Source organism: Columba livia, chromosome 7 (assembly GCF_036013475.1).
Source record: "Columba livia isolate bColLiv1 breed racing homer chromosome 7, bColLiv1.pat.W.v2, whole genome shotgun sequence".
In the NCBI taxonomy this organism is placed as follows: Eukaryota; Metazoa; Chordata; class Aves; order Columbiformes; family Columbidae; genus Columba; species Columba livia.
The window spans coordinates 2,629,946-2,655,405 of NC_088608.1; the positions used below are offsets into that span (position 1 = coordinate 2,629,946).

The window sequence follows — 25,460 nt, forward strand, 5'->3', positions numbered from 1 at the left end:
GTAACCTTAGTTTGGGAGACTAAGTTAAAGCAAACTGTGGCATATTAACCATCTTGGTGGAAGTCCTACCTCCCATTAATAGTGTTCAGGCATGTGGTGAAATGAAAATAAAAGTCCTATTTTGCATGGCAGCTCTGGTGTATCAACACAGCTATTCAGAGGAAGAGCGGCTCTTCAGAAACTCTGGAGGAGCTTGAATTTAAAAGCATCACTGGTTCACTGAATCAAGATCCTTCAAGGAGCAGAGAGAAAGACGTTGGAGATTCACTGAGCTGGATGAGCAGAGACCAGCTGGGGTCGGGATCTCCCATCAGCAGAGACACAGAGAGGCCTGTTCAGGATCTGAAAAATGGCAATGCCTCGCTTAAAGATAATTCAACAAAAGCAAGAACTGGTTTAATTTCAAAGCTCTTCGTTCTCATTGTAAGAAAGCTCTCGTTGCTATACTTGGTCTATATAAATGGCAGCTCCTGGTTGTACAAGGCCAGATCGGACGTGGATAAACGCTGGTGATCCAAGCTGAACGTGCAACTTCAACCCAGGGCTGGATGAGAAGCTGTGGCAGCGTTAGAGAATTCCATTCTTGCTGAGCGGGAAAGGGCAGCGAACAGCCAAGGAAAAGCTCCTGTGCGCTGAGACGAGGACAGAAACGGAACTCTCCTCAACAGTTTCAATCATGATAGTGGGCCTGCAATGATGTTGATTTATAATAATTGGAAAATAAAACAAAATTAAATAGCAAAATGGAAAGAAAAAACCAAACCACCTACAGAGCATTTCAGACCACCTGCATGTAAAGAAATGTCTTCGCTTTTCATTAAGAGAGTTGGAATTTACTACCCTTGAGCTTCTTTTGAGAGCACAGCTATTCCAGAAGAAATTATGAACACAAAAATCAAAGATCTCAAATTGATTCGGTGTTACAATGGAAAAGAATAATTCAGTTTATCTTAGATACTACATTCTGACTACATTCTTTTAAACATTTTATGTAATTAACAAACAACGACAGTAGCTCTTGTCTGGTATTTTAAACCCACGGCTCTTTAAGAAAAAGCAAAGACGATGTGCCTTTTACTTCACAGGAATTTCTTGATTTATTACAGGAAAACAGAAGCGCAGATATTTGCAAAACTTTCTAAATAATAAAAACCCCCAACTCTTTCTGGAGACATCCAGGTTACCGTGATTGGATGAGGCCAGCCTTAGGCAACTAATTCAGAAGCTGTGTGCACGTACGCCTGACTTCGATAAGAAAAATTATATACTAAAAAAGATGAATGTTAACGATTTTGCCATGATGTTATTAATTATGGAGAGAGGCACTGGAGTATCAGAAATTTTTGCATTGCTTAAATATTTAACTTTGAAATTACAGTTAGACCACTGAGCTTGATTAATTTGGTAACAATAAAAGCATGTTGGCAATATTTGCTTTTGTTCAGGGTGCCCACTCTTCCAGTTTTTCAAAATGGAAAGGCCTTGTAGTTTGCAATATTTATTTATGGAATCTCCTTCCAGAAAGAGTTCAAAAAGTGAGCCCATATTTCATCTGAAAATGGTTTTGGAAGGACCAGCTGGAAGGTAAATGGGGTGATTGAAAACAAACTTCTTGCTCTGGTAAATGTGAAAAATTTGACACAAGCGGTACAAAATTTTGTGCTAAGGCATATTTAAATGTACTCTAAAATGTACCTAAAAGTAGTGATATTGTAGAGCAACATTAAAGGAATGGCTTTCTTTTTTCCTTCAAAATCCTTTCAGTAGTTAACTCTCAAATTAATAAACTTTCCATTTATTAAATTGAAGAAAGTACAATTAGTTTATATCTTGCATTAGAGAATGTAACTTGGGATTTCACAAAAAAACTAACCGTTCCATATTAAAAGCTGTGCGAGAGGCAGAGAATTGACTGTTCTCAGAAAAACACCACGGCTCCAGAAAAGACAACTGGGCTCCTTGGTTATAATGAAAATTCAGGAGAAAGCGTCCGTCAATCCGACCGCAGGCTGCTCCAGGGAGAAGAACAACGCGACACGAGCCCGCTCCTTCCCCGGCTTACAATCACTGACACAGTAAGAACAACTAGTTAGAGACACACTGAGAGACGCCAGGTCATTCATTATATACTTCAGTATAATTAAACAGCCTTATAAATGGTGAAGTTTGGACAGTGAGAGGCCTGATTTTGTGCAGTGATATATTGCGAGTCCCAGAATGATGCAGTTCAGGAAGTCCTCAAAGGCTACGTGGCTTGCAGCTGGAGATGGCACAGGGAACTAAACATGTTATTATTTTATCACACAGTATAAAATTCCATCTAGAATAATTTCCCAAGTACTCTTTAAAAAGCTAAACCAAAGAGCAGATGTAAACCTCACTCATTCTTAAGTTTGCATAGCCAGTTTCCTTTCTTATTAATGCTGTATGTCTCCATTATAATGTTGCCCCCTTCTATGTGATTAACAAGAGAAAAGTATTATGAGGACGAGTCACATATTGTTCTGGTTTCTTTCACATGTTGAAATAAATATTAGAAATCAGTAAGTGCCAACTCAGTTTACAGATGAGGAAAATCCAGCGTTCATGCTGAAACTGTTATACACACATGAAAACATAAATAAAATATAAAAATACCCATCAATTCAAACCATTTTCTGACACGGTTTAAAGCTTTTGGAAACACGCAGCTTTGGAAACGCAGAATGTCCATGTCCACAGGCGCTATGGCAAGGACACCGTTTGGCAGCCGTTGGGTTGTGTGTAACCCTCCCAGCACGGCATGCAGCCTGGCCCGGCTCCTCCACAGCACTCACAGCCACAAGGGCTGTAGTAGCCACAAGGGCTGTAGTAGCCACAAGGGCCGTAGTACAGACGCTGACGTGCAGCAGCTGCCTTAGAGCATGGTTAGGAAGACGTGCAGCCTTCCAATCCCATCTGCGTACACTCACCCTGAGAAAACGAGGTGTAAAGCTGGAGCCAGAGTGGAAGCGTAATTCTGGAGAGTAAGTGAAATGAGGGAAGGCTGGTGCTGTGTGAGAACGGAGAATGAACTTGAAATAGAAACCTGCTGACACTAGAAATCACTTGGATGAGGGAGAATGAAAACAGAGATGCAGGACGTGAGACATCCAAGGAACTGGGATAGGAGTGCGAATGGCTGAATGTGAAACCGAGAATCAAGAAGAATGAAATAATGACTTCAAAAAACACATGCCCAGGCCAACAACCCTCTCAATTCCTACGCTCCTCGGGGTGAATCACTGCTCTTGCTTTTCTGGCTTCAAAGAATCATCGTGCATTGAGATCCCCAGTTCTGCAAGTGCTGGAAAAGGTATCCAAACCTCAGCAGCCCAGCAAAAGAGCTGGCGAGGAACGCTCCTACAACTGAAAAGGCTTCTGCAAAATAACTTGGGTTATTTTGATAAATAGATAAGAGATAGGATTTTGCCACAAAGTCTCAGAGAAAACCTGTTGCTAAAAGGTACAGTAAAACATAAAGGGAAATTCTTAATTCCATCTGCAGAGCAAGGTTTGAAGATTATATAGTACAAAAGATCTGGAACAACACATCCAACAATTAAAAATAGTAGGTAGCTCCATACCAATTAAAAGCCATCTATTTAATGCAAAGATTTCCTTCTATGGAGAAAAATAGCATGTTATCATATAATTAAAGAGTGCACGATAATGTACAAGGTACAAGTGGGTGAACCAAGGTCACTAAGGTTTTGAAGTATTAGACTGCAAGCGCAGTAATGCGTATTAAATACAAAAAGCCCCTGCATTTAAAAATAGATCAAATGGAATAGAAACAGTGCCTGCACATACCTATACAGCTGTGAACATTTTCCTATCAGCAGACGAAAAGAGTACAAAATAAAAGCTAAGATGCCAAGAATGAGAACTAAATGCTGGGTTTTTTTATTTTGTAGAAGCATTGTGAGGTTTATCCACAGGTACATATTAAAACTTTAAGGAAATAACTAGTAAAACATTAACCTTACAGAAAGAAATAATTTCCCTGCCCCAGTTTTTCACACAGAAAAAATTGTTTACTGTTCACCCAAATGCAAACTTTGATAATTATTCCCCCAAAACATTTGGTTTTCCTTTACCAAGTGTTGCAGGTCCCGACTTCAGAACAACTAAAAACATTCTCAAAGGTCTCTCCTTGAAGGAAACAGTAACAACAAAACGAACCCCAAAAGTTTAAGGTCAACACGGCAGGGGTAGAAATAACCCCCCTCAGCTCAGTACTGTTCATATTTTACATGAAAAAATGTCTACTGTTCTGGGGCTCCAAAAAGGAAAAAACAAAGGAAAACCAAAAGAGAACTGCCTTCATTTCTTTCTTAATTTGAGCTTCCGTCTAACAAACAGATACTGTTTGTTTCCTTATTTTAGGTCATACAGGTCAGTTGTGCGTGCTGCACTTTTTAACTCTTTCCCAGCTGCTGTTTTCTCTGGCACCACATGAGCGCTGAGGAAACCCAGAACAACACAAACCCCGACACATCTGCCCGTGTCCACTGCGTATGCTGATACACAGCAGTCACACGAGGTTTTAGCGCCCCTGTTACACCTGGCCTGAAAAAACCCTTAAAATGAGAGTTTCACAGGAGAGCTCTGACTTATCACAGAATCCCAGAGTGTCAGGGGTTGAAGGGCCCTGGAAAGCTCATCCAGTGCAATCCCCCCATGGAGCGGGAACACCCAGATGAGGTTACACAGGAAGGTGTCCAGGCGGGTTGGAATGTCTGCACAGGAGACTCCACAGCCTCCCTGGGCAGCCTGGGCCAGGCTCTGCCACCCTCACCAGGAACAAGTTTCCTCTCATATTTAAGTGGAACCTCTTGTGTTCTGGTTTGCACCCATTGCCCCTTGTCCTATCACTGGTTGTCACCGAGAAGAGCCTGGCTCCATCCTCCTGACACTCTCCCTTTAGATATCTGTAAACATTAATGAGGTCCCCCCTCAGTCTCCTCTTGTCCAGCTCCAGAGCCCCAGCTCCCTCAGCCTTTCCTCACACGGGAGATGCTCCACTCCCTTCAGCATCTTGGTGGCTGCGCTGGACTCTCTCCAGCAGTTCCCTGTCCTGCTGGAACTGAGGGGCCACAACTGGACACAATATTCCAGGTGTGGTCTCCCCAGGGCAGAGCAGAGGGGCAGGAGAACCTCTCTGACCTACTGACCACCCCCTTCTAACCCACCCCAGGTACCATTGACTTCCTGGCCACAAGGGCCAGTGCTGGCTCATGGTCACCCTGCTGTCCCCAGGACACTATGTAAAGATACTGACGGAACAAACTTGGTACTAAGTTTTCACCGTGTTGCATCGCAGGGTGTTGCACTCCAGAAGAAAAGAGCGTCAAGGGGACCACGACATCCTAACACCACAGCAAGTTTTATTCTCCAGATAAACAGCTAACGAGAGCCATTCAAAGTTCAGATTCGAGAACTAAGTAACTATTCATGAACTTATCCAGCCTCTTATTCAACAGCATTTTACACACTTCGGTTTGAAAAGCCCCAGATGAAGTTCAGAAATGAAGCTGAACCCTCATTTTGGACCTGTCTACTAAAACAAAGAAAAGCAAATATGTAAATTTCTAGTGAATTAAAGTGTCCCATTAGGAGTTCAATTATGTTCTGAAATTATGTCTTAATTGGTTTGCTCATAGACGAGCTAACAGCTAACCAAAAATCTACTGCCATATAATCATCACTAAATTCCAGATATTACTACCCATTAAATTAACAGCAGATAATGAGTGGGAAATTAGTTCTATTTCCATAACAGAAATTCTTTTTTCCCATATTAGAGTGTTTTATGTATTTAGTTTCAAAAGAGAAAAAAATACACGAAACCCTCCTGAACATCTAACATTCATTTTGATCAGAAGTCCGCACATTCCAAATAAACAGGACAAGCAGATCGCACGCCAGATTCATGTCTCTAATATTTAAAAGAAGTCATTTTTCTAACCTCCTATAGAAATCTTCAAGAGACTGACCACTATTTTACTTTGGGTGCTGTTGGCTCTGTTTTTCCACATAACTTCTGTCTTTTTGAGGAGCGATCCCCATCCCCATTCTTCAGATTTTAACAGCTGAGGTACTCCTGGTTCTCCTCAGTATCACACACGGTTATTGCAAATCACCTCTAGTTCAAAACACTTATGAGAAAGAATAACAATAAATGCAGAAAAAATACAAGCTAAGGACTCATTCTCGTAACTAAAAGAAGGAAAAGAAACCAAGCTCCATCCATACAGCTTATTTTTCACATTAGTAGGATAAATAAACTTATTAAAAAGAATTACAACTTTTGGAAGCGTGGTCAGGCCGTTGAACTTCAGCTGCTGTTTAATTCTTGTTATTTTGGAGGTCAAAAATTTATCTAACTTATCATTTACATATAAATGCATAATACAGATTACTTACCTTTGCTGTCTGAAGGAAACAGATTTCAAAGATCTTGTCTGTAAGTGATATATTCTTCAATATTTATGCCTCCAATGACCATCATCGTCAAACCGGATCTAAGAAGGACCACAAAGCTGTACATAAGCCACACGCGTTGCAACTAGACTGAAGATTTTGAACACATTTATTTACTAAGAAGGTGCAAAAATTGTGTGTTTCATACAAAATGTGAATTTATTAGCTGCTGTTAAAAACAAATGGACAAGCACCAGAGCCATTACATGGGAAAGCATTTACCTGCCTGAGCCAAAAATTACTCCGCATTAGTATATTTAAGATTAAATACACCAAGCTTGGGAAATTCACTGTTATCACATGGAAATAACAACAGCAGCGACCATCCTGCTAGTTAAAGATTAGAAACGCCAAATGAAATGACACATCAGTATTGAAGTGTGTTCTATTATAAGCGCGAAGTTTATGACAAGTTAAACTACCTCCCTAAACTTCGTAAAGCCAAATTGAAGGTAACGTTAAGACAGTGTCCCTAAAAACGCCAATTATAGTTAAAATTCAACAGTACAACCATAGAGCATCATTTATTCGAGCTGTTCTATTATTTCGGTACTGTAGGTATGGAAAGATGACTTTTCAGATTAAGAAGGAACCCAACTTGGAGCAGAGGAAAAGCTGCTGCTGCCTCCTGGCAGCCACAACCCAGCCGCAATGCAACCCCAGCCAACACAGCAGCTAATTCACCTTCATTATGAATTGGTTTAGAACACAATTTATCCATTCACCCATTTATTTGCAGGCCTGGAATACCTGACTGCCAGCAGTCTTGATGTGTAGAAAGGTGATGAGATCACTTAGCAGGCCCTGTAGATGAGTTATTGCTGTTTAGAGACAGAACAACTAAATACTTCTAATAGCAAAAATGCAAGTTTTTTGCAGTTTACAGAAAAGATATTCAATCTCAGTTTTATGATAACGCTTCACCTGAATTGTCCATGTTTGTTTCTTCTGAAGTAAACCCAACGCCCTCAGCTTCTATCATCTGAGAACAGACACCTTTCATATCAACTAATGCCGCAAAAAAGCAAGTTATTGAACACATTAACAGGTACTCTCTGCTCTTTCTACTGCCTCCGAACATTTAAAACCCTTGTAGAAAACATAACTGTCAGATCAGTCTCTGAAATAAAACTGCATAGGTACCACGATGATGCTAATTCTCTTTTTCTAATGAAAAAATCTGAAAAATAAATTGGATGTACACTGTGCTTTGGTGCTTGACAAACTGAGAGCTGGACTGGTACGGGGGACGAAAAACACAAATACAAAATGACCCTATTAAAGCCTTTAAAAGCTATTGGGTAGGAACCGAGAGCCTGAAGTCACTAAAGAACCCAATCTAAGACACCAAAGTTTGCTGAATTAACATTAAACCCAAAGCAATTACTTTGAATTCAATGGGTCTATGTCTCGTTCACCCACGACATCTACTCCTTTGGTCAGCTCTGCCTGGCTCAGGCTGCACTTCACGTGTTCTATATTGCAATGCAATAAAGTCAGAGGAATAAACGATAAAGTGGCGCAGAAGCCAAGGCAGAAATCAGCACCAGATTTGGTGAATAAGTTCAATGTGGAAGATGCTCTTCAGCGGTTCCAAGGCAGAACAGGGAGAGCTTACAATTGAAGTTGCACTGAGAACTGGAGGAAAAAACACTTCTTTTTAAAGGGAGAAAACAGAATATGGAGCAACATAATAAATGCAACATTTCATTGCACCATTTACAACAATTATTCTTCAAAGTGATTCAGAGTCTGAGGCTTGTTTCACCTAAAAGCATCTTTGTGTATTTAATGAGGTGCTGAGGCTTTCTATCAACTGCCCAAACGTAGCTTTCAATTTGCTTAAGAACTTGAACCACCTACAAATCTCCCCAGATTTTTTAAATGACACTGAAAAGATTCTTTTTTGTTTTTTTGCCTGACAAGTAAATCATTTTCACTTCGCCTTTAGTATTAAGAGACGAAATTTTCTTCGTTGGCATTGAACTGCACAGCCAAACTCCAGATATTTAAACTCAGCTCTCATTGGAGATGTTACTCCTGATCAGATTTAATCACAACTAAGTACCATTAATTTTGTTCTCAAAACCTCTAAGCCTTCTTGGAGGAGTTTGAGCACCACACCACATCACATCACATCACAGGGAAGAAGTTTCTCCTGTGTTCAACCCTGCGTTGGGAATCTTCCAAACCTCTGGGGACCTGTTCGCTTTGCTGAAAGCCACCCAATGTTTCATTATTTTTTCTACATGCAATTTTATGATCATCACCCTAACAGCCAGAAGGAGTCAGTGTGACCTCATCTTCAATTAATCTGAATTTACCAGTGAAATGAAAACACCTTCTTTTTAATAACCCATTATCTTCTTTATAATCTCTGATTCTGGTACATTGGCTGACACTGATGCAAAAAAAGGCACAGCTACATGGCACTAGAAATAAAGGGATAGTCATAAAGGGACGCAAACCAGATATTTTCTGTCTTAAAGAAACCCCAAATTCTCTGCTTTTCTTTTTTAATTCTCTAGCACCTTGTTTTGAAAGTTGTTCCTCTAAATATCCTGAAGTATGAAGAGTTGGTTCTACAAGATCCTGCATCCTAGTCTGGTGCCAGCCCACCAAACATATGTCTCTGCTCAAATGTTCAAATCTGTTTTGACTCTTCTTTTTTTCAATTTCTTTCTGGACCGGGGACAAAACATTTATTTAGATACAACTCAACATTTAGTATCTTGTGAGATATGAAACTTTCTAAAACTCAAATATATTTTTGTTAATGTATTCCCAAGCAGCAACTTCGAAGATGCAAAACCGTCTGAACACATGACAATCATCATTCAAATTAAACGCTCGAAAAGCATTGGGGAAAAATAATAAATTGTTTTTAGACATTACTTTTCACACTCACGGGTGCTACTAAGTCTTAAACCCAACAGATTTATTTTTAAGCTAAATATTTTATTGCATAGCTATGCAAAACCATCAATATGTTTCTCCGATATCTATTAAAAAATGTCTTTCCATTTGTTCCCAATGTAAACAGCTCCTGTACCCTGTTTTTGTATTATTTGTATTATATGGTAGATTTTCTGCTCTTATTGACCCAACAGCACAGATTATTGGTCAAACATTGGACAAAAATAACCGGAATGCAGAAAAAGCCGCAGCACAGGGCACCCTGACCCCCGCCGGGGTTTCTTTACTTGGGTTTCCATGAGTTGCGGCAACTGTCCCCAACCACCCCCCGCCGGGGCTTTGCTTTTAATTACAATATCACAAACGCAAACAAAAGACGCTCTAACCTCAGGGATTAAATATTTGCATTAGTTTCAGCAAACCAGCTTCTTGAAAGAGCCAACTTCTGCACAGGCAGAAATCCAAAGGAGCGCTGATGAAGTTACTGGTGTCACTTGAAATCACACGGGTGAAAAACACGCCTGAACTTCATCTAGATGTTTTGACATTAATTGAAACCCATTAGCTTGGATAGGTGCAAAACATCAGACCATCTTCTTTTAGATAAGGGATCATATGCAACAGGCTTGTTGCATATACTACATATACTACATACACTACAAGGCTTTGCATCCTCTATCAGGCATTTGCCTATGGGAGGTCGGATTTTCTTAGTTGTAAATAGAGGAAAAAAAACCCCAAACTTGCCATCATATGAAGATTATTTCACACTAAGAAAAATACATAGAAAACATGAGAAGTTTCAGGATTCATCATATATCTGCATACAGCTACAAGAGGGTAACTCAATGTTTTTTAAGGACAAATTCAAGGACTAGGGGACTTGAAAAACTCAGAAGGGATCTTGGTTTTGCAGCTCTCTATTTTTCCAGCCATAAACAGAGACGTACGGCCTGTCCTGGGGATCACACCTGATGGGCGGGGGAAGAGGAAGGAAGAACGGGAATAAGCGTTGCCCAAACCAGCCCGCGACCCCTTCCCGGGGCACAGCCTCTCCTCTGCTTTTACAGCCCGTGAGATGGTTCGGCTCGGTTCCAAAGGCACAACAGCCTACAGGAAACATGAAGAAAACCACCCCGATTTCTTTTTTGTCCCACAACAGCGCAGAAAAGGCAGCCTCAATATTTTACTAAATTAATAGTTTCAAGCAAGAAATAAATAAACCGAGTCTGTGTTGGTTTCTTGTCAGAGACGAGCAAGTGAGAACTAATGAGATTGTGTGACAGATGATTCTGCTCCAATATTGTTCTAAGAAAGAATTCTACTCACATTTACTTACACATATAGAGATAGATATGCTATATTAAGTCTAAACCATATGTGCGCACATAGAAATATTATATTTATAAGCATATAAAAAAAGCATTTTCTCTGTATGTATTAGTTACACTGATACTTTATTTTTTAATATAGTCAAAATACCAGTACTATTAGAAGTTCTGAGAATCAAAACAATATTTCCGAGAGAAAGAAAACCCCACAACCCTCAACATGACACTACTACATTACAAAGAAATTCCATTTCTCTTCCACACGAGTATCTTCTTTTATTTCTAGGTTATTTACAAATACTTTTTAAGCAGCTCATCTCTCTTTAAAGCTGAATAGTGTAACAACTTCTACAATTAGCAAAAGCAAAGTTCTCCATGGAGATTGTCTAATGTGCAACCATCTCTTGGAGTATCACAGGACTTCAGGTTGTTTATCTTAGGAAACTAAAACCAAAGTTGAGCCCACATAAGGGGTAGAACAAGCTAAGAGAGAAATGACAAAACAAATGCACAAAAAACCAAACCAAACCAAAACTCCCCTCTATCAACCCAACCACTAAGGAAATAACAGAATCATAGAATCATTTTGGTTGGAAGAGACCCTCAAGATCATCAAGTCCAACGGTTAATCCAACCCAAGCACTACCCCATGTCCCTGAGAACCTCATGTCCGTCTGTCCAACCCTCCAGGGGTGGTGACTCCAGCACTGCCCTGGGCAGCCTGTTCCAATGCCCCACAGCCCTTTGGGGAAGAAATTGTTCCCCAGATCCAACCTCCTGCCCATGCATGACGTTCTGCCACAACGTCATTCCCGAACACGCCATCTAGACTTCTCTTTCTTCTTCTCCTCACTCCTTTGCTACGGCCTCGGCAGCAGAGCCTGCTCTCAGACAGCTTTACAGGGGCACACAAGTTGTGCCTCATTCAACCAAGCACAGAGAAGCTTTTCCATCAATTTATTTCCCATCTCAGGTGATGCTCAACTAGGATCTGCACCATCCGCAGCCACAGCAAGATGAAGAACGTGGGATTTAAACTCCATCTCTCATTCATGTAAGTTAAACAGCGGAAAAATGGGGGGAAAGCCCAGTGCTGCCCTAAGAAAATTATTATCCGCAGCAAACTAGGTCATAGAAGTGAGTAGGGTTTACTAAATATATACTTACTTTGTAGTTAAGCAACTACTGACAAAGCAATGAGATTTACTCATGCTTCACTCAAGTACTGTTCTGAATTGTGACTAATTAACCGCGCAATGACCAGTCACACATCCCGCACCCACATCAGCAAATCCGAACAATCTCTCAACAAAAATACGGGTTTGACCTTTTTAAAATGAATAAAATACTTTGCATCTATATTGCCATTCATCCAAATGTCTAATGTATCTATAAATATACTCTCAAATGTAATTCCCGAGTCACGTGAAGATGATACTTTACTAACAGAAACTGTGGCAGAGTCATTTTTAGTGACCTCCTCAAATTCTTGGTATGTTGATGACACACTTGGAAACAAAATACCATATTTCTGTCAACTCTAATCTCGTGGTTATAACACTGCAAAGGGAGTTGAAATTCTTCTGAAAATGTAAAAATGCGTAAATTGTTAAAAACTAATGAAAGAATTAGGAATGCTACCTGTTGTTCGGGTTTAGACCGAAGAAAGAAAACAGGAAAATATAACTGTGTAAGTATCATTGAGCTTCATAACATGACGTTCTTCCTCTGCTGCTTAGATCCTTCCCACAATATACCCCTGCTTGTGGCAGTCGCTATAACCCAACAGCATTTTATAGCCCTGGGGCAGCATCTTGTCTATAATGAATCCATAGAGAACTGAGGTCACGGTAATAATTTCTACAAACACAGAACTAAAGACTGAAGGAACCGCATTCTAGAAACATGGCCACAACGCTTTAGCGTCTGAATGGTGATTTCCTATAGATATTTGCATTTAAAACCTGCAAGGATGTTACAAGTTGGACTGAGGTCCTGTTTTGGGTTGATTTTGAGTAAAGTGCATCCTGACGTTTACTATTATAAAATAATCCGTGTTCTTGTGCTTTCAAACAGTGAAGAGCAGAAATCATAGCAGTGAATCAGAACACTGCAAAGAGGACGCCATGGAGCAGATAGAACACTGACTGATAGAACAGAGACTTTATTTTAAGACGGAAAAAACGGCACCGTGTTGAGCCTCAATTGTTGGAAGAAATATTCTCCTCCTCCAAAATTAAATTAGAAACATTTAGAAGCACAAAATGCTGTAAATGTAAGAACGTATGAATTTGTGATGATTACACAGCAAAAGGAAAAAAAAAAAGGCATCTCTTCAGATACGTCTCTTGTTTTATTTTCCATCTTCTTTAAAGAACAGAAAAGGCAATCATATGCAACAGAAAAATGGTATTAATTGGCTGATCTTGGGATGGCTTCCATTCAACAGTATTTTTCCCATTCTTTTAGCTGGAGCATAATTATTCAGCAGGAACTGCCCGGTTTTCTACCACATTTCAGATACCACCAGGCAGAATGCTCAGGAGCAAACTGCTCCCACAAGAAGGACACCAGGACATCACCAAAGCCCCCCAGCACTAATTCTATATGGTGTTAAGTAGAGAAACAGTCCTTTTTTAATGATACCTTAGCCCCTTTTTACCAGTTCTGCCCAGCTATGGGTATCGCTATGGCCGGGGCTTCCCCTCCATCTGCACCAGTCCCTGTTCACCTGGTCACTGGCATTTACTTGACTTCTATTCATAGTTAAGCAATAATTCCTGGTGAAATTGTAAGTAAGACTATATGGATGTTTCCATGAATTCATAAATATCTTATGTATTTTTAAGGAAAGGAACCAGAAAGAAGGTCGACGAGAAGTGTTTCTGTGAAATCTCAGAATAATAGTTACTAGGTTTCAGGGGCCTTTTCTGCATTTTAACTTCAATACTCAACTGTAACTCTGAATAATTTCCCAGGACAAGAAGCATTTTTTGGTCTGTATTTTAACACCTGTAGTTTTACAAAGGATTTCTCCTGTGATGGAACTCCCAGAAACAAACTGATTCCCAAGTGCCCCCAAATCCCACAACATTTAACAGAGCAATACTTCTTCCTATTAGCAGCGCACGTTCAAACTGAAACCCAGTCAGACACACGAAAGATTTTTCTCGAGACAAAGAAGAGTTACAAAAAGCATCAATTCAACAGCAAATAACAGAAAACAAACAAACAAACAAAGAATTCTCTAATTGGTCAGGTAAGCCCGTATAGGCTTTGTTTTAGCTTCTAATTACACTAGAAAAACGTTGGGGAAGTGATCACTTGAATCCTGCTGTTTACCTTATTTAAGGAGAATGGTACTCACTCTACAAGTAACATCCACAGAATGTTTCATCTCAAGTATTGGTCATATTTACTATATTTTTGCTCCTCCATTAATACAAGATTTGTAGCACCACCATAATGACAATGCTTTTAAAACAAGACTGTATACGAGTACCAAATTCTGATTGATTACTATCAAGAACAATGAAAACCATCTTCCAAAACTTCGTTTCTTCCTTTTGTCAAACGTAGAGCAGCTGCTATTTAGCTGATGATTTAGGAGAGGCTACAAAAGGCATCAGAAGCAATTTAGTTACACAGGTCTAATTTAATAAAAAAATACCTTGCGAGATGATTGTATTACTAAGAGCAAGGAATTTATCTCCCTTTTCTACTGTGTGCTCAGCACATGCAGATCAGACCCGTGGAACCTGCAAATCACTCGAAGAAATATCAGAATACTCCTCAAATGGAATAATGTAATTTTTTTTTAAATAGCAAATTTATTTCAAGTTATGCCTGTATTCTTTCCTAGGCTAAATAAAATATAAAATCCCATTTCCTTCCAGCTCACTGTGCTGCTTTCTTGAAAAGCAGGTTTTCCAGGCACATTAAAAAGAGAAAAGCCGTGGCAGGTTTTTGCCTTTATTTTTTTTTAAAATAACAAAAACCATAATTCTGGATGGACTTCCTAATTTTTTCACCTCATTTCCCCTCCAATACATTTGGCTGCCTGATGAACAACACTGGTTCGGTGTGTCAAATCTGCCGTGCCGTTTAATCAGCTTAGTGCCATTGTAATTTTGCGCTATTACCAGAGCGGACTCGGGCATCGGGCAGGGAGCTCTTGTTTCCGCAGGGCTCTCAAAGCCCGTTTCCAATCCAGATAGCCAGCCATCCCAAGGTTCTCCGGGCTGTCTGTGCTTTGGGAGCTCAGGCCAACCCCATTCCCACCGCTGAGGCACGTTGGGTTAAGAAGTCATTGCTTTCTGCGGAGAAAGGATGAGCCATGGCAATGGAGGCACCTTCTGACTGGCCTTTCCAGCTCTGAAGATGCACCCAACGCAGCTTTAAAAATTCAGGCTTTAGGCTGCCATGCCTCCTGATGTCTCTGCCTTTATCAGTTTTGTCTCCATCATTATTCCTGCCATCTTATTTTTACTACAAAGAAAATCTTTCAGGAAAGCTGCCTGGTTCCTCCCAGGGGTTTGAGGCACCTCTAGCGCACGCTGACATCTCCACAACAGGCGCGCAGACAATTAAGCCAGAAGCAGATAAAAAACAGTATTCCCTTCCTACTCGGTTGAAATGAGGTTTGGAAATTTTTGTTCAGAAAAAGACCTTGTTAATTTTTTGAGATATCTCCCAAGAGAACCGTAATCAGCAGATCCCCGTTTCACAGTCACCAGGAGGAATTACCAGGATTGTGTCGCTTAACTTCCTTTGGATCCAGATATACCACGTGTGCGGTTTGTCTCTTCACAGTCTAAGAGCAGAAACGGTATTTGTAGTAAATACTGTTTTATGGAAGTAATTGATAAGCCAGGTTTCTCTCTAAGATGGAGTGTCCGCATTTCCAAAGACCCTCCCGGGGCAGCAAGGAGCCCAAGGACAAGTTGTGGTTTAGATCTTAAGGAGCGATTTAACTATTTTTGTTATGTTGGGACAAAATGTCACCTAACAGCTCTTGTTTGAACCTGGAGCAAACCCATCCGAGGCCTGGGGCCAGGCTGGTCCCCGCTTTCACCCAGGTGACGCTTCATCACCGGCTTGGAAGTGACGACTGTCAGAACATGAGAGTTCAGTTGGAACATTGTTCTAATTCAGAAAAGTGCAGGAAGGGGAAAATAAAATAATAATAAGAAGAAAAATTCTAAGTTTACCGCTGTATTTCTACAAATGAGACCAAGGTGATATCGATAGCTCTAATGATTTCAAACTATTTGAGAAATAGCTTTCATCTTCAGCTCCCGCACTTACAGGTTTCTTAGAAACACTGCATATTTTAACAGATTTCTTAATCACTTTCTAATGGTTGTTTGGGATACGCAGAGGACTGAATATCTATATGTGAGAAAAAGCAAGATCCAAGGGTACTTTGCATGTCTGTCCCCAACACCAAGCCTGTTACAGAACTGCTGCTCAGCTGCACATTTCCCACCTGGCCCCTATTGCCCCAATGTGCCAAGACAAATACTTGCAGAGTAATGCCAGTTTAAACCACTATTGTCATTTTGATTTGCAAGACTTTAATGACACTTGAGATAATACTAGACGGTTTTTAAGGAAAGATATCGAAAGCTTAGCTATGAGTATCCACGTCAAAATAATGATGCTGTTCAAAACTGCCGTCTATTTAACCCATTTTAAAGTTTAATTTCAGGATTTTGGTTTTGTTACCTTGTGTTCGTGGTTAACAGAACACAAATACATACCCCTTCTTGCTCTTTTACTTACTTACTCTAATCTCAAATTAAATAGTACAAATTACTAGTAGAATTGCCATCCTAACCAGTGGTAAATACAGCAGCGGCATTTATGTGCATCCAAAAACGAAGTCAAAAAATGCTATAAAAGTTCAATAATTTCTTCTAATCTTCCTCTCATCGTCTCTACCAGCTGCAGCCCAATTTTGACTCTCACTTTTTTCAATTGATCTAAAACTAAATCCTGGACCAGGCAGATCTCTCCATTCCTACAGAGTCCCACAGACCCCCAGTCGTCCTTTCCAAGATCAGAACTGGGTCCTGCAAAGCCGGCGCCGTCGGCTCGCGGATCTGCGCAGCGCCCGGGCAGCGGCACCGCCTCTCCCAACGATGCAGAGATCCGCATCCGTGCCTCAAATGTAATCGATTCTTTCCTATAGCCATACGAGGTTATTTTACACTAAGTGGTTAAGCTGAAGGAAAGAAACAGGAAAAAAAAGAGGAAAAAAGGGCCTTTGTCCTGAAACAATTTTTTCTTTGCTTTCTTTGGAAGAGTCATCTAAACCCCACTACTGTTGCAGAATGCTCTTTCATGACATTTAGCCTTAATCTTGTCTTTCTTCATCTCACTGCTTTATTTCTAGCTATAAGTCCCTACGTTACCCTAAATATTTCCTTTTTATCTTCAGTTGTTTATAACGTCAGAGATACGTAGGCTGTTAAGACTTTTCTTGCTTGTTCTCTTTTCTTAGCCTTTTAGTAACATTATTTCCTTAAAGAAACCCAATAAAGGCACATTCAGGTACCTCCGATAAATAAGGAATCCCACCATTTTAGCCCAGAAGTGGTATCACTAAATCACTTGGTATAAATTTCCACAAGCCCAGCTATTTCCTGAAATCCTCAGATTTTGATAAGATAGGTGCAGTAAATAAATGCAAACATGAAAATATACAAAACTGATGTCATCAAACCAAGAAACCAAAATGCTGTTCACAGAAATTCGAAGCATTTTTGCTGTGCAAAGTAAATACACAGTGATATGGTTTTACACAAAATCAACGTGGTTAAATGTCTGTATGTTCATAAATAATCCTGGCCATTCGAAAATGGTGTTATGGCAATAACCTCAATGCGGAGAAAAAGTAAACATCACAGAGTGAATGTAACTTTATGATCTATGAGAAATTGGTATCAAATTTCTGCATTTTCACATTCGACTGCTGGTGTTACTACTGGAGGAAGCAGTTCTACTGTTTCTGCCCCACAGCTCACCCTTCCCACAGCACCAACACAACTAACCACACCAGCAGCTGCCCCTTAAAACAAACCTGTTTTCTTGATGTGCTCATTATAACTTGAATTAACTTCCTGCTGTAATTCATGGTACAAAAGCTCATGCTGGTAAAATGCAGGCATCAGTTTCTCAGAAGCAGAGCACACGAAGGTACCCATGGAGAGATAAGGCCATATGGAGCAAAAGCAGAGGTGGGGGCCTGGAAATGCTGGAGTCATCATGGGCACGAGCCAGAGTCGCCCATAGTTAATGTGTGTTGACATAGGGCAGAGTACATTTGGCCTACGATCTCACTTTTCACTTATTCCACAGAAAACTGACACTTCCCATAGGTTAAGATCACAGAAACGTGGTGTTTGGAAAGGGGCTCTGGAGGTCTCCAGTCCAAGCTCTTGCTGCCAGAAAGTCTGACTAGATCAGGATGCTCAGGGCATTGACACATCATTTCACCCACCTTCGAAAATGGATTTCTACCGTGTCTCCGGTGGCTGACCACCTTCACGGTGACTTTATTTTCCTTCCTTCTACCTGGAATCTCCTTTTTTCCAACTTGTGTTCATTGCGTCTCCCTGTGCACCCCAGGACACATCTGCCTCTGCCTTCTCCAGCCTCTCCAACCAGGTGGAAATGCGCTTGTCTAACTCCCCCTCCTTGGATGACAACCAACTCTGTACGACTAACAGAGGTAAACCCGTAAGTCTATCTCCTGTTCATCTTACAGAGAGAAAATAGGCCTCATATACTGTAGAAATGAAGCATAAACACAGAAAAGACTGTACATGAGGTGAACAGGCGAAGTTCAATAAATCTCTTTATATCCAACCAACAGCCCCATTTCAGGTATTTCAACTGCTCCTTCCACTATTCAGTACAACTACACCTTAACATGCAAATAATTTTCAGTTGCTACTGCCAGCTCAGCAGGGGAAGATTTAAGTCTGGATCTTCTTGTACCATAACTTTTCATTTCTTGGTTGTCAAGGTCTGAGATATTTGGAATTCTGTGAACTGTAAGAGCAGAGATACTGCCAACCAACCTCAGCAAGGTTTGATTTTTCTCTTGAACCCCAAGAAAATGTTTCTGAAAGTAAGTCAAGTCCTTCCAGGCAGCGGAGGTTACAACGCCGGTTTGTTGTTGAGTCCCACTGTTGTCATCAGCAAAAGCTGCAGACGCTTAGGTCTTCTACCACTTTTTGTAAATAATGTTGTAGTTTAATAAACTTAATCATCTTTGGTTTTAATATGCTTAGAAGGTAAAGTTGCTTCCATATTAGGGAGGAAAATAAAAAAGAACACAAAAAACTACAAAGGTAAATGTTTCCACAGTCCCTTGCTTCATTTGATGCAGGTCCCTGCTATGTCTGAAAAGGCTCTGAAAACCCACCCGTCCATTCCCTCTGCCTCCCCCTGCTAGCATGGCTGTTTACGGGGTCCTACATCGGTGTCAAAGTCATTAATACAAATAGTTAAAATCAGCGTTAAGGCTGTCATTGAACCACGTCACCCTCATGCTACCTTGAACTATTCCCCTTTCTGCAATACCAAGTCATTCATTTTTAAAAGCCTTGACGAGATGGATAATTCTTGTAGTATTTTCTACATTCTGGAGTTTAACTAGAGTTTCTAATAAAAAATTATATCACAAAGCTTCACTGAAAATGCTTTACAAGAATGGTACCATTCTTAGCTGAATGGGAATTCCCCATGGAGAATAACAGAGTCTAAAATAGCTCCACGATGTAAATCCCATTTGTTTCCCTGGGTGCTCTCATCTGCCTCCTGCTACATCAGCAGCACGTACTGAACCCACTCCCGCTTCCCTCAATGTCCCTCCCCAGCTCCTTCCCCAACAGTTCCCATCAGATATTTCCTGAATGTCTCAAGAATATTGACTTATCTCCCCAGAATATACTGAATGATCAGAGCATCCTAAATGTTGTCACAGGAGGTTGTAGAGGACAGAAGCACAAACGCCTTCAAAAAGGCACCGGTAGTTATGGGCTGCAGATCCATTAGTGACTACTAAAAACACACGGAGCAAGTCCAAGCTTCATTCTGAGATGCCTGATGCTGCCTGAGGTTCTGATAATCAATGAAGTCTGTCTCTACGCAGAAAGGGTCAGAGATGGGCCTTAGACCTGACCTGCCCAGCCTTATTAATTTATTTCTGTGACTTTTTAGTCTCCTCTCTCTTCTCCAAGCTTTGCTTTTCTGCCCCTGCAGCCTCAAACTGATCTCTTATCTCTGACCACAGTTGTTTGGGCTCCTCAAATTTCTCCATCACCTCATCCCCCAAATTAAATCACACTCACATTCAACTGCACATTCTCTCTATTGACATGAGTTCTTCTCATCACCTCTTATTTTCTTATTTTACCACAATAACAATCTCAAAGTAAAAATACCACGACTACCTCATTTTAGTCTGGTAAAAGTTCCTCACATTAGGAACATCTTGGCCTAATGCACTTTGAGTTCTCACATCCAATATGATTGTATCTTCTGACTTGGACCATCTCTACATTTAACCAGTTGTGCCCCAGGTAGAAAAGCTAAAGCACGCTCCATCACTACTCTTACATCACTTATTTTCTTGCTGGGTTCCCACCGAGAGCATGAATAAGGAACTGCAAAAGAACAACCAAAAGAACGCGACAAGTGCAAACTGCACGACACGCTCAGTTTGCTGCGGGGATGGAGTTGAAGTGGCTGGTACAGGTAGATCAAGTCACTAGGATTGCCTGTCTGCCTGCAAAACCTTCGGCCTAATTTTCCTTCACATGCTTATTTTAATGTGCTAGACAGGCTAATACTGCTCAGAAGAATCAAACTCTCTTGGTTGTAACTTCAGCATTGCTTAGTTAAATGTCTGGACACTACCTGGCAGAGGTTTAGCAAAGCTGAGCTTGATAGCTGATGAAAACAAGCCTTGAGCCCAGATAGAAACAAAGACAAGAAAATTCTGTTAAAATGAAAAAATGTTCAAGAAACACTGGGCTATTTTTAAAGTTTTCGTGGGTAGAAGATTAGTTCATTAATTACTCCTTGATAACACAGAACAAATTCTGAAACAATCAGCCCAGGAATGCCATGGTGCTTCCAAGGTTCTGCTCCACAAGAAGGTTTTACAGCCATAGTTCAATACCAGCCTCCCCATAAGGCTAAAGTGACATAAAATACTAAAATATTAACTTCAATTTTTACATTTACGTATTATAATGGTAAAGTGTAAAAATATTCAACACAAGTTGAACTTGTAAATACGAGAGCAGATCAATGGAAATAAAGGTGAAATATTTACCAGTATTACGTAGTATATCAAAGAACAGGTAAAAAAATGTAACTGAGGTTGTGAAAAATAGGAAAGTGGGTATGTTCAATGTCAAGGCTTTGAACATAAAGTGAGTGTAGCACATTGGGTAAATGACAAAGAGAGTTACAAACTGGCAACAATAAAGATTATCTAGTAGAGATACTGGATTGAGAGCGTGGAAGCACAAATGACTTAAAAGTCTAGACAGAGTAACTATTTATTGTATTTATAAAAGTTTCAGAGACTACAGGCAGATGCTACACGGGCACCAGACATCTTAAAAATGGGCTTTTCAATGAGAAGAAGCTGTGGTACCCAAATGAACGCAGGAGATTCGTGAAAGGCTGCAAGAACACGCGTGGCAGGAAAGACGACATCAGGAAAAGGCAAGCCGAACCAAAATCACAGAGCAGCCATCCACCAACTGCTAAAAGGCTGCTGAAACCCTAAAACAGACTTGCTCTTCAGAAGAATCTCCCGAGAAAATTTCAAATTATGGCTCCAAGTAGGGTGAGGTGGCTGGAAGCTTCACACCAGCACACCAGAGAATTCTCATCCATCAACATTTCCTAAGATTCAGAAGCAAAATAGTTTTGTGCGAGAAAAAGCAACCTGAGAACTTTCGAACCTTGTAGACAAAGAGTCCCGAGTTGTTTTGACAAATCTGAAACTTCTCACAAAAAACCCGAGACTACTGAGAGCAGTAAGTGGCAACTCTTCCTTGTTTGCAGAGGAGCTTTGAAGAAGGTCTGAAGGATCTTCCGTCTCACGCTCCGCATCGCTCCCTCTGAGAATGCAGCTTTACAGACAACACAAAGTGAGCGGCTGCTGGTACTTCACTGAAATGCAATCTCTCACACTCGCAAATGTCATTTATATTAGCATATTCATAACCTAATATCAGAATTATCATAACCTAGAGAATTATCTTATTTCTAAAACTTATTAAATTCTATAATTTAAAGATCAATCTAAACAAGCTTTGGCTGTACAAGAATTCTTAACTTAATCAATGAAAAATTCAATGAATTAATGGATGGATTTCTTCTAAGTAAATCTTTGAAATTTGGTAATCAGTTTGTGACTGGCCAAACACGACTTGCACTCTGCAGAAACACAACCTTGCTTTCAAAAGCTACTATGAAACTGCGAGTTCTTGGGATGCTCTAATATCCCAGATACACTCTCTTCTGCGTCAATACAGCTTCAATTCCATTAACAAAATATTCTGCTTAACTTTCAAATGTCCGGTCTTGACTACAAAAATATATGTTTTTAAATATATGAACAAAGTCATCCTACCATATTTAGATACCTCTAATACATTTTCTGAGACTGCTCCCATATTCTTTAACATCGCCACTTCTCAAATACCATCGCATGTGAGAAATTAAGTGCAGTTATCATAAACATGAAAGAAATACTGATTCATGCTTACAAAAATGGAAATGACGTTTACGCAGATGCAACGCATACTATTTATTGTGATATTAAACCACAACTAAAATAAGTCAATTCTGTGAAGCAGAACAGCCTTCACAAAGATCTGAAGGCTCAAATTATACTTTACCCAGAAGAGGACGAGGCTCCTAAGGAACTAAAAATATCCTATCATGATACTGTGGGTCAAAACTCAACCAGCGCCCTCCTCCAAATAATGTGTTTTTCTAAGAGGCAATGGAAGGACTCGTGTGGTTCTGCCTTGTACATGGCTGGATGCAGTCCTACGATTTTAATTACAGATTTTTCTTTTATCATGGCCTGTTTTAATTACTTTGAACAGAGCGTTAAGCAGGAGAACTGAGGTGATATCTGTAGGCTAAATCTCTCCTGGCCTGCTGAGTGCTGACTGGGCTTTCTGCCCTGAGCTTGGATGGCTCCTCATTATACAAAGGTATATCTTAACAGCTTTGATTAAATCATCAATGAGCTCTGGAAAATGCCCCATTGTAATACGTCCAAGCATACTGAGAAGCTGGAAGGAAAACGCAGGATAAGAAGCAGCCATTGACTACCTATTGTTTTTTGCTGCTGTCTCTGCAGTTGACCGTGGGCAACTTGGCCGCCCAAGCTACAGAACATCACCTCCCGAAAAATGAGCCCGTATTCCACGTCGACAAACAGAGCGTAAAAACTCAACGTCACACATCCCTGTGACTTGTGTTCTACAATTCACTGCCACACCACATGTATTTGGTGGTATTTCCACATTTACCACGGGTAAACATACAAAAACCATTCTGTAAACCATGAGGTTCTATTTTGTTTCTATCTGCCTTTCATTTTTATTTTATTCTATCCTATTGGTTGGATATTTAGTTAATCAAAGATACTCAGACAATGTCTTCTATTTTGTCCCGTACAGGCCATAGTTTTGCACCTGAGGATGTCCATAGACACACGAATCAGAAACACCTTTAATTGCAACTCCATAGTACTGGCCCCAAAATTGCTGCCTGAATGAAGACATTCGTGGGTTTTTTTGAAGGCAAGCTGACTTACTCACATTTCATTTAATTCAAGAAAAACAAATATGCTCTCTAAATTCTGAGGGCTGTTCAATTCTGAAGCTACTCAATCTGAATAGGATCCTGTTTCAGTTTCCCATAATAAGTTCCCACATCGCTTTTATATCTGCCCAATTAAAAATGTGTAGAAAGCTGAATGATTTCAAGCCAGAAACTAAAAAAAGCTGATTTTAATCATTAGCTTTATCATTTGTGATAAGTGAAACTACAAAAATAACTAAGTGTTTGGGCTGTACACCCGATTAAAATCTTCTATTATATATTTGCACCTGTTATAGTTTGGTTTCTTAAATCAGAAAAAAGGTTCCATTGCAGAATTCAACAAGAGTGAATATAAAGTCATAGAAGTTCAGTATTATTCATATTTTCCTTTTTGATTTAACACAACCGTATTCCCTAAAACGATAATATCCTATGATAACAGAGACATTTTAGGCAAAGTCTTGAACGGTCTATTCCAGAAACAAGTTTGGGAGCTGAAAAAGGCCAAGTTTTATAATCCACCTATGACAACAATTCCTTCTCACCTTTAAGCGCGATCACCACTGCACGGGGTGGGATTCAGCTTCAATTTAAGCATCCAACACACAAAGACCAGTCAAACACCGCGTGGAGCAGCAACTGGAGGCCAGGCAGGAGACAAACATTAAAAATCACAGCCTGCTTCCAAGCAGGCACTGCATCCGTCTTTCAATCTGCATCCCATTGCCATCTTCCTTTGTGTGTGACAACAAGTTAGAAAAGAAAAGCTAACATTTTGTATGTGGACATTAGAAATTCAAAGCGGTTTTCAATCTTCTTAAACATAACATCAAAATATGCCTAAATGGTCATTTACCTGTATATTCTCAAAACCAAAGATGTCTGGGCAGGTCAGTCACTTCTAGGGCTCCATCATGTGCGCGTTAATATCACTTTACACAGACTTTAGCAGAGACTCGATTCTCCATTTAATCCTTAACTCCTAATCATCTGCTAGACAAGATGTATACAAACCATCTATATAAACCATATGGCGCTGTGCAAAGGCGGAGCCGAACTGAATGAACCGCAAGCCCTTGCCTTTTCTGAGCACATCTGTTGCTGCGGCTCCTGACGGGACGGCACCAAAAGGGCTCCCGCCCGGGTGGGACAGACGGCAGGACAGACGGCAGGACGCATTTTGCACATGTTGCGCTCGGCTGTAATCAGCACATTCAGAGCCCGCCCGGCACACAATTTTGGGGAAGCCAGCCGGGTTTTTGGTCTCTTTCCTTCTCCCAGTTCTTCCCATGACACAGGTCTCTGCTACCGGTTTACCTTAGCACACGAGACAGGGACCACGTACGCTGTCATATAGACAGTTTTATTATTTGCAAAGTTATCCAGAACTGGAGGACAAATCTGAGCTGTTCTTCCATTAAACTCCCCCCACAAACCCCCAAACAAACCATGTCGAGACTTCTCTAATTACATACTCAAACAGGGAATTTTTACCGTGACATTTTCAGTATTCACAATGATGAACTTCTGCAATACACTCGGAATATGACAGAAAATCATTATGCGAGTTCAGAAGTGATAAGCTTCTACCCTTTTTGGCACATTTTAGTTTTGATAGCAGTCAATTTTTGCCTCATTATAAATGGAAAAAGTAAAGATATCATGAAAAGGCCACTTAAAAGCAAGACAAAATAAAGGAATGCAAATTTATATTGGAGTTACACAACTGCCAAGAATGCTCAGAGCCTACTAATCTGTTTATTACTTGTATATTCTCCTCTTTGCCTCAACAGCGTGTATGCAACACTGAAAACTTCAAAAAGTGTATTTTAAAAG

General features: G+C 40.3%; 1 protein-coding gene across 10 annotated transcripts in view; it reads right to left on the reverse strand.

Annotated features, from left to right (window-relative positions):
- Positions 1 to 25,460, reverse strand: part of MBD5 (methyl-CpG binding domain protein 5) — a 127,308-nt gene that overhangs the window by 76,400 nt on the left and 25,448 nt on the right. For 9 of the 10 annotated variants that reach the window (XR_010473946.1, XM_065070214.1, XM_065070212.1 and 6 more), the window contains exon 2: positions 6,448 to 6,545. The exons of the other annotated variant lie outside the window; for it this stretch is intronic. The gene's annotated coding sequence lies outside the window, so the exon portion shown is untranslated. The remainder of the gene's footprint in view (positions 1 to 6,447; positions 6,546 to 25,460) is intronic. 10 annotated transcript variants of the gene reach the window in all.